At 43.8% G+C, this 9,377-nt stretch overlaps 1 pseudogene across 1 annotated transcript; it reads left to right on the top strand.

Moving 5' to 3' along the window:
- Window positions 1-405: 405 nt before the first annotated feature.
- LOC137738269 (putative xyloglucan galactosyltransferase GT14 pseudogene) lies at window positions 406-2,452 on the top strand (annotated as a pseudogene). The gene has a single exon (XR_015954595.1). The product of XR_015954595.1 is annotated as a putative xyloglucan galactosyltransferase GT14 pseudogene (transcript).
- Window positions 2,453-9,377: the final 6,925 nt, after the last annotated feature.

Here is a 9,377-nt window from a genome sequence, read left to right as displayed (position 1 = left end):
AGAAGAAAGAAATAATTTAAATATAATTATTTTATTTTAATTAATATTGAAGTTTTTTTATAATAAAATCTCACATTTGACGGTTTGAATAGATGACGATTATTAAGTTAGGGATAATATCTATCTTATAAAATTAGAGCCTCCGGCCCGTCCACCTGAAAAATTCAACCAATGGTGGCAGAGTTGTAAATATCTGCAGTTGCAAGGTTGTTTATTATCTTGTTCCTGTTGGCTAATCCAACAGGACAATTGTTAAAGAATAAACTTTAGATCTTTGAGTGTTTTGAAAGTATATCAAAGGAATCATATGCTTAATTGCGCAGTAAATGTAAATATACATTTGGCTGTTAAAAAAATATCGAGTCTTTATAAAGTGATTCGATTGCGTGATCGTTTTTCATTGATATTTTGTTGCCTTTTCGTTTTTTGGCCTCTCTCTCCAATCCTAATCATATTACTCTCCCTTTCTTTCTCATTTTCCAAATTTCATCATCAATCCTGTCGCACACAAAAAAAAAAAAAAAAAAAAAAAAAATCACTTTCAATCAGTATTGCTGTCCCAATTAATAGTTCCATTTGCTCAAATTCTCCCACACCTTTTTTTTTTTTTCCATTCCTCATAAAATTGTAATTCAAAAAGGAGTGGTTTACTACCATTGTTTCTGAATTTCCAAATTTTTCATGTGTTTCCGTCTCTCATCTGCCTTCAGACAATTCCAGTGAATCCGCCACCACCGGAGATATATTCTCCCGGCAAACAGGTTCGTGTGATTGAAGAAGGTCAAATGGAGAAACTACCCGCCGGAAAGTGCTACAGGGAAGTCTGGTTTGGTGTACTAGTCTCATTTTTCTTGTTCTTTGTATTGCTTTGCTTTGATTATTCAACTTCAATATTGGATGTCTACCATGGGGTCAATTTTTCAGTCATTCACCATGTTCGTCCATTCTACATCAAAGATTCGTGTTTCGGCCGCTACATTTACATCCACGATCATCTTCCCGCACGGTTCAACTTTGATCTCCTCGCAAACTGCCATTCTCTTTCGACAGGGAGCAAGTCCCTTAGTGATCAAGGTGCTAATACTAGTGACAATATGTGTCCTCACCTTGTGAATTCGGGTCTTGGTCCTCAAATCGAAAAATCCGGAAAGGTTTTGGCAAACAAGAGTTGGTTCCTCACCAATCCCTACTTGTTAGAAGTTATATTCCACAACAAGATGAAGGCGTACAAATGCTTGACGAACAACTCCAATCTGGCTTCGGCCATTTATGTACCGTCCTATACCGGCCTCGATGCAAGTCTCCATCTGTGGGATTTTGATCTCAAAGTCAGGGACGCTTCTGCGAAAGATCTTGTGAATTGGCTTTCGAGGAGGCCCGAGTGGAAGAAAATGTGGGGCAGAGATCATTTTTTTGTTACCGGGAGGACTTCTTGGGATTTCAGGAGGACCTCGGACAATGGTTCTGATTGGGGTACTAATTTGAGGTTTTTGCCGGAATCCTTGAACATGAGTATGTTGTCGGTTGAAGGAAGTTGTTGGAGAAATGACCTTGCTATACCGTATCCGACAAACTTTCATCCTGCGAGCGACAGTGAGGTTGTTCAATGGCAGAACAGAGTGAGGAAGTACAAAAGGCCTCACTTGTTCTCTTTTGTGGGCGCGCCGCGGCCTGGCATGCAAAATTCCATTCGGGGCAAACTCATTGATCAATGCCAAGCTTCGAGTAATTGCAAATTCGTGCACTGTGGTTCTCCTGGGATTAATTGTAACGACCCAGTTACGGTTATGAGGGTTTTCGAGAAGTCGGTCTATTGCTTGCAGCCTCCGGGGGACTCACATACTAGGAGATCAGCATTTGATTCTTTACTTGCTGGTTGTATTCCGGTCTTCTTCCATCCTGCGACTGCGTACACGCAGTACTTATGGCATTTGCCGGAGAAACATACCAAGTATTCGGTGTTTATTCCGGTGAAGGAAGTGGAAGATTTGAAAGAAGGCATGATTGAAAAAACATTGCTTCGAATTTCAAATGAGAAGGCATTGGCAATGAGGGAGGAGGTCATAAGGCTGGTACCAAAGCTGGTGTACGCAGATCCTAGGTCGAGATTGGAGAGCGAAGACGCGTTTGATTCAGCTGTACAGGGAGTTCTTGAGAGGATAGAGAATGTTAGGAAGGTGATTAGAGAAGGGAACGATCCTAGCACTGGTTTTGCAGATGAGGATTGGACTAAATTCATGTTTGCTGAGGCGCCAGAACAATAGAAGAGAGAGAAGAATATGCAGAAATACTCATATATTCATGATTTATTGCCGTTTGCTTGTAGAAGATTATATGATGACACTGTTTTCCTTGTGAGTAATTATTCCACCAATCATACAGGATTTACTGCTTTCCTTTATATGCAGCGTAAAAGTGAAGTTATTATATCTTACTTTTTCATGTTTGATCATTATGATGTCTTCTTTTTCAAAGTCTCATTAAAAATCATTACTTCTTGTCCTGTGCAGACGTTGTTTTACTGCGGTCCTAGAAAATAATTATGTTCATGTATTACAGTGCGCTTAATTTTCGCTGATATACTTTCTTTAACAACTAATTGTTTAATCTACTAACGCTATCGCTCTACTATAAAAATAATCCTTCTATTAATTCCGCTGGCTGCTAATGTCATGAGTTTGACAAAGTCATATAACAAAAACTGTTTAGCTCCTTACATTTCTACTTGTCGGCAAAACATATATACAGATAGTACTTGCTAAAAACAATATAAAAAGGCAAAGAATTTGATGTACACATATCATATCATGAGGATTTGAATTCCATCTATATCTTTGTGATGATTTTAGGAATTTCCACATTTTATTTCTTCATCGTAAATCGTGAAGTTATAAATTATTTTGATTTTTTATTTAACAACTAACTGACCGCATAATGCATAATAAATAAATGGAGAAGAATCTCATCCATATTATGATTGGTTGCTACGAAAAATGACTGACTTTTTTACATGTACTTGTTTTGCCCTATGCAGTCATTGAATCATCGTAAGAGTAATGCATGGTGACCAAATTGACCACTTGGGGATTGATGTCAATACGTTACTCCTTGCTTTAACAGTGTTCACCCGTTTACCACCAATCTTATTAGTTACTCGGTTGAAACATTATCTTCATCACACCTGTCACCATTACACCCAACCCTAAATTGATTGTCTTAGATTATTGTCCCTAATTTTTTTTGCAGGCTGGATGTGACATCCCGTCCCGGAATTATCAGAAACGTACGTGTGAAAAGACTGTTTTGCCCCTAGTTTGTTTTCGTTATGTTTTTGGTTGTTTTGTGTGGTGTTGGCCAGAGTTGGACCACACACACACACACACTGTCCCTATCCCTCTCACTGTCTTTCCCTGTCTCTCTCTCTCTCCCCCGAGCTCCCTTCTTTCTTTCTTCTTCTTCCTTCGAGTGTACGGACAAACCCAAAACCCACCAAATCTTTGCAGATCGAGGGAACCAAGTACACCATCAAGTTCCTGAGGCTGAGAGGAGTCCAGTGGTGCCATTTTCAGGTAAGAACCTCGACGTTTTCACGTCGATTTCACAAGGTCCGTTTTAGTCACTGTTCATGCAAGATTAATTTAGCTAGTTTTTGGACTTTTGGAACTTGTAGATGTGTTGGTGAGGTCCCAAGGAGCTTGGGAGTGCATCGTTGGACGGATTTGGACGTCGGATTAGCTTGGTCCAAGTTTGACCGATTTTGGTAATTGGTGACAGGTGAGTTCTCATGAGTTTTAGTTCTTAAAACTTATAGGGACATGTTCTACTAGTTCTAAGGGTTAAAATGGTGCAAAAATCATGAAAAACGGTTGAAAAACGAGAGAGAAAACCCAAGTTGCAGGTTTTCCGGCGACGGTGTCGGCGACTCGCCGGAGAAGGTGACGGAATATTCTGTCAGGATTCTGACGGAATATTCCTGACGCCGTTAACGGAATCTGTCAGTTTTGACGGAATATTCCTAACGGCGTCAGTTGACGCCGTCAGTTGACGCCGTCAGTGTGCGCCACACGTGCTTACGCGTGGCCGGCGCGTGGCGGCGGAGGAAAATTATTTTAAAAATATGGTTGTGATCCTGAGGTTGTGTAGAGCACGTTGGTATATTCATTTGTCCATTTTGAGCAATGTATGAGAAGTTATTTTGAACGGAAGGTTATGTGCTTTAAAGTTAACGTTTTTATAGTTAATTCGCATATAGGTGACACGTATCCCGAGGACGAGCGTGCACACTCGAGGCAGGGGGCTACGACCCTTCCACATACCAGTGAGTGGGCTTTTGGTTTTCTGTATATACCTATATACATCTTAATTCCCAGAAATTAGTTTAAATGCTTCGTTATATGCCATTCCTTTTAATATAATTGGTGGTTATGCATGATTAGTGACATATACGTTTATTTATATATTCAATTATGCATATGTCATATATATATATGTTGGTGCTGTGGAGGCATAGGTAAGTGCCAGGTAAGCGTTATTTAACGATTGCATTAAATAGTGGTTAGTGATGCTTAGAGAGCTCATAACCTGCACCCCCGGTGTTAGTGCTCCCGCCCAGAGTAGGGCACAGTCCTTCACGTGTTGTTCACCTCCCGCACCATACGCTCAGCTTGGATCCAAGTTAGGTGCACAGTCTTGTCTTACAGACCACTATAGGTGGTTCCGACTCGTAGGTGACCCGCGATTATTCGCACAGCCTTCACGTGATCGTAGCACTAGAGCGTTTATATGTATTACACCCAGGCTTGTCGTACAGACCACTATAGGTGGTTTCGACTCGTGGCCAGGTTTAGTTGTTGAGATTGAGATTTGAGCTCTAGATTCAGCCGTACAGGTCACTTTAGGTGACTCCGGCTGCCAGTAATAAATTATTGACACGGTTTATACCTGAGCACTTGCATATTATTATGAGGCTTTGAGCATGATGGCATACCCTTGAGCATATTTGGCATATTTATACCTACGTATATATGTTTATTTTTTGGGAAGTATACAGGTTTTACGGCGAGGGGTTAGAATGTATTTTATGAAATGGTTTTCAAAGAATTTGTTTTTGCCCACTCACGCTTTTATTTTGCGCCCCTCCAGGTTCTAGTAGCTTAGCGGGTTCGGTGGTTTTCCCAGAGGACGTCCCGGCATTTCTGACAGACACGCACCGATGTAGGGTCACCTTCGGGTGCACTATTGTTGTATCTTTTCTTTGGACTGCTATAGTCTTTAGGCTCTGAATTCAGCGTCTCACTTACGCTAGCACTTATTTTATCACATTACATATGCTAGTTTTAAATTATTTGTACTTTTATATTATTTCCTTTAGCTTCCGCACTGTGCACATGGCTACGTCACCTCCACGTGACGGCCAGCATGCCCTGATCTCGGTTGGGGCGTGTCAGTTTGGTATCAGAGCTTAGGTTTGGCAGTCCTGTGTCTTTTGTGAGTATTCTAATGGTTTTGGTGCCTTCTGTCAGAATTATGCTGCCTCGTCGGGAACCACGTCGCTCCGATGAGTCTAGTTTCCCCGATATCACTCAGCTGGGGGAAGCTATTGCTACCGCTATCCAGGCAGTTATTCGCCCTCCCCAGAGGACTCCTCTAGAGACTATGTACAATCTGAAATTGGATAAGTTCCACGGTTATGAAGGGCACGAGGAAGCAGAGCGTTCGTTAGAGCATATTGAGAAGACTTTCCGAGTATTGAATAATCAGGGGAATCTTCCTGTTGAGAGATGGGTCGAGACGGCCTCATGGTTTTTGGGTACGGAGTCTGCATCCTGGTGGGAATAGGAGCTTCATCGTTTGACTCCAGCCGAGCAGACTGACTAGAATGTTTTCATTAGGTTATTCAAGAGGAGATTTGTGCCCCCTGAGTACATCGATCGCAAGAAGCAGGAATTCACTGAGTTGAAACAGCGGAAGATGACTGCGAACGAGTACTATCGGAAGTTCACCGACTTATCCCGCTACCACCCTGAGATTGCTAGTAATTCAGCAGAGATGCTTCGTCGTTTTCGCATTGGCACTAAGAAGAAGTGGCGTTCGATGTCGACCTCCACTCATTGTGATACTTATCAGGAGTTCTACGAGGTTTTGCTGAGAGTTGAGGACTCTGAGAACATGACGAGCGAGAGTGATGACGATGAGAAGAATGGTAATCAGAAGAAAGATGTCAAGGGTAAAGGTCAAGCGTCGCTCGGGCCTCGTCAGACTCAAAACTTCAAGAGGGGTGGTAATAGCTCTAGCTCTTCTAATGGTGGTTTCAGTGCCACTGGTCAGGGACGGGGAGGTAGATTTACTGGTGGCGCTCGAGGCCAGAGACAGGGTGATGGTGGTCGAGGTAGGGCCCCATTTTGCCGAAGGTGTAATAATCGGCACACTGGCGAGTGTAGGCGGGGCAGTAGTGGTTGTTTTACTTGCGGGCAGATGGGACATCGAGCCGCGCAATGTCCCCAGAGTCAGCAGCAGAGACCGCAGCAGACTTTCCTGCCACCACCTGCCCCTATCCAGCAGATTCAGGGTCCGAGTAGTTATGGACAGGCAGGTCGGGGTGGTGCCTACCACTACTAGGGTGATGCTGTTCCTTATGCCCCGGGACAGTATCAGTATCCTCAGGACCCCTATTCCCAGGGTGGTTACCCTCAGTATTCGGGTGGCTATATGCCGTACCCTCCAACTCCAGCCGGCGGTTCTCAATGGTATCAGGGAGGACAGTTTCAGCCAGGAGAGATTGCTACTAGCAGTGCAGGGTCTTCGAGACAGACCGGTCAGCCCAGTCAAGGGCGTGGTACGCAGGGTCGTGGTGCTCAGGCGAGCAGAGGTCGTGGCGGACGACAGCAGGGCCAGGGGCGTATTCACAACATCTCTTTGCAGGATGCTCAGAACAACCCGGATCTGATCATGGGTACGTTAAATATTCTTGGTTATTTTGCTAGAGTCTTAATTGATTGCGGAGCTACACATTCTGTGATTTCTCATACATTTGCTCAAGTGACGCAACCTCGCCCCACACCTCTAGGGTTCGATTTAGAGTTCGCTATGCCTAGAGGAAAGAGATGTGTTGTAGATTGTGTGTACCCAGGGTGTCCAGTGATAGTTGAGGGTGTGATTATGCCAGCTGATCTTATCTCGTTAGATATTGTTGATTTCGATGTGATTTTGGGCGTGGATTGGTTACACCCCAATCATGCCAATATTGATTGTTACGGGAAAATAGTTACGTTTCGCCGTCCTGGACTACCTGTGGTTACTTTCGTTGGTGAGCAGAGTGGGGTGAGACATGGCGTTATCTCTGCTGTGAGAGCGAAAAAGTTGTTGACTAAAGGTTGTCAGGGGTACTTAGCCCATGTGGTGTTGGATGAGGCTCCTCCTAGTAGTGTTGAGGATGTGAGGGTAGTCCGACACTTTCCAGATGTTTTCCCCGAGGATTTGCCTGGGTTACCACCAGATCGGGATTTGGAGTTCACTATTGAGTTGCTTCCAGGTACTAATCCTATTTCTTTGACTCCTTATCGTATGGCACCTGCTGAATTAAGGGAATTGAAGGTGCAGCTGCAGGAATTAGTGGATAAGGGTTTCATTCAGCCTAGTACTTCTCCGTGGGGAGCTCCAGTTTTGTTTGTGAGGAAGAAAGACGGAACTTTGAGGCTGTGTATTGATTACAGGCAATTGAATCGGGTGACGATTAAAAACCGTTATCCGTTGCCACGTATCGATGATTTGTTCGATCAGCTTAGAGGTGCTTGTGTGTTCTCTAAGATTGACTTGAGGTCTGGATACTATCAATTGAAGATTAATAGGGATGACGTCCCTAAGACGGCGTTCAGGACTCGTTATGGTCATTACGAGTTTCTGGTTATGCCATTTGGGTTAACGAATGCACCAGCAGCTTTTATGGACTTAATGAATCGGGTGTTCCAGCCTTACTTGGATAGATTTGTCATTGTTTTTATCGATGATATTCTGGTGTATTCTAAGTCGAAGGCGGAGCATGTTCGACATCTTACTTTGGTGCTGAAAAGGTTGAGGGAACATCAATTATATGCTAAGTTTAGCAAGTGCCAGTTTTGGCTAAACCAAGTAGCGTTTCTGGGGCACGTTATTTCTGCTCAGGGTATTCTGGTTGACCCTCAGAAGGTTGCAGCGGTGGAGAATTGGGAGCAACCGCGAACCGTCACCGAGGTGAGGAGTTTCCTTGGTTTAGCGGGGTATTATCGGAGATTTGTTAAGGATTTCTCCGTGATTGCCTTACCACTGACGAGATTGACGAGGAAGGACGTTAAATTTGAGTGGGATGATAAGTGTGAGCAAGGTTTTCAGCAGTTGAAGCATTGTCTCACTCATGCACCTGTTTTGGCACTCCCGGACGATAGTGGTGATTTTGAGGTTTATAGCGATGCTTCCTTGAATGGTCTGGGATGTGTGTTAATGCAGCATGGTAGGGTGATTGCTTATGCTTCGCGTCAGTTGAAACCCCATGACTTGAATTACCCTACTCATGATTTGGAGTTGGCTGCTATCATTTTTGCGTTGAAGTTGTGGAGACACTACCTTTATGGTGAGAAGTGTAGGATCTTTACTGATCATAAGAGTCTCCAGTATCTTTTTACTCAGAAGGAACTTAATCTTCGCCAGCGGAGGTGGATGGAGTTGCTCAGCGATTACGACTGCACGATTGATTATCACCCTGGTCGTGCGAATGTAGTTGCTGATGCACTTAGTCGGAAGTCTCAAGGCCGCATTAATGCGTTGTACACAAGTCACATTCCCCTTTTGGCGGACTTGCGTGCTACGGGAGTGAGGTTAGAAGCAGAAGATCGAGATGTGGCTTTACTTGCTAATTTTCAAGTTAGGCCCATCTTAGTTGATTGGGTGCTTGCAGCTCAAGTAGCTGATGAGCAGACTCAAGAATTAATCCAAGCTCGAGAACAAGGAAGGAGGAGAGACCTCAGGGTACGTGAATCGGATGGCATGTTGATGCAAGAGGGAAGAATGTTCGTGCCAAATGATGTGGATTTGAAGAAGGAAATTCTTGATGAAGCACATATCTCGGCTTACGCCATGCATCCAGGAGCTACTAAAATGTATCATACCATTCGACCGTTCTATTATTGGCCGGGTATGAAGAGGGAGATAGCCGAGTATGTGAGTAGGTGTGCCATTTGTCAGCAGGTTAAGGCAGAAAGGAAGAAGCCGTTTGGGTTATTACAGCCGCTTCCCGTTCCCGAGTGGAAATGGGAAAATATCACTATGGATTTTGTGTACAAGCTCCCGCGTACACATAACGGTTTTGATGGCATTTGGGTGATCGTTGATCGGCTCACTAAGTC

This window comes from Pyrus communis, chromosome 13 (genome assembly GCF_041283825.1).
Source record: "Pyrus communis isolate YQ-2024b chromosome 13, ASM4128382v1, whole genome shotgun sequence".
Lineage (NCBI taxonomy): Eukaryota > Viridiplantae > Streptophyta > Magnoliopsida > Rosales > Rosaceae > Pyrus > Pyrus communis.
Note: the sequence above shows the minus strand (reverse complement) of the source record. Positions and strands in the feature narration are given on the sequence as shown.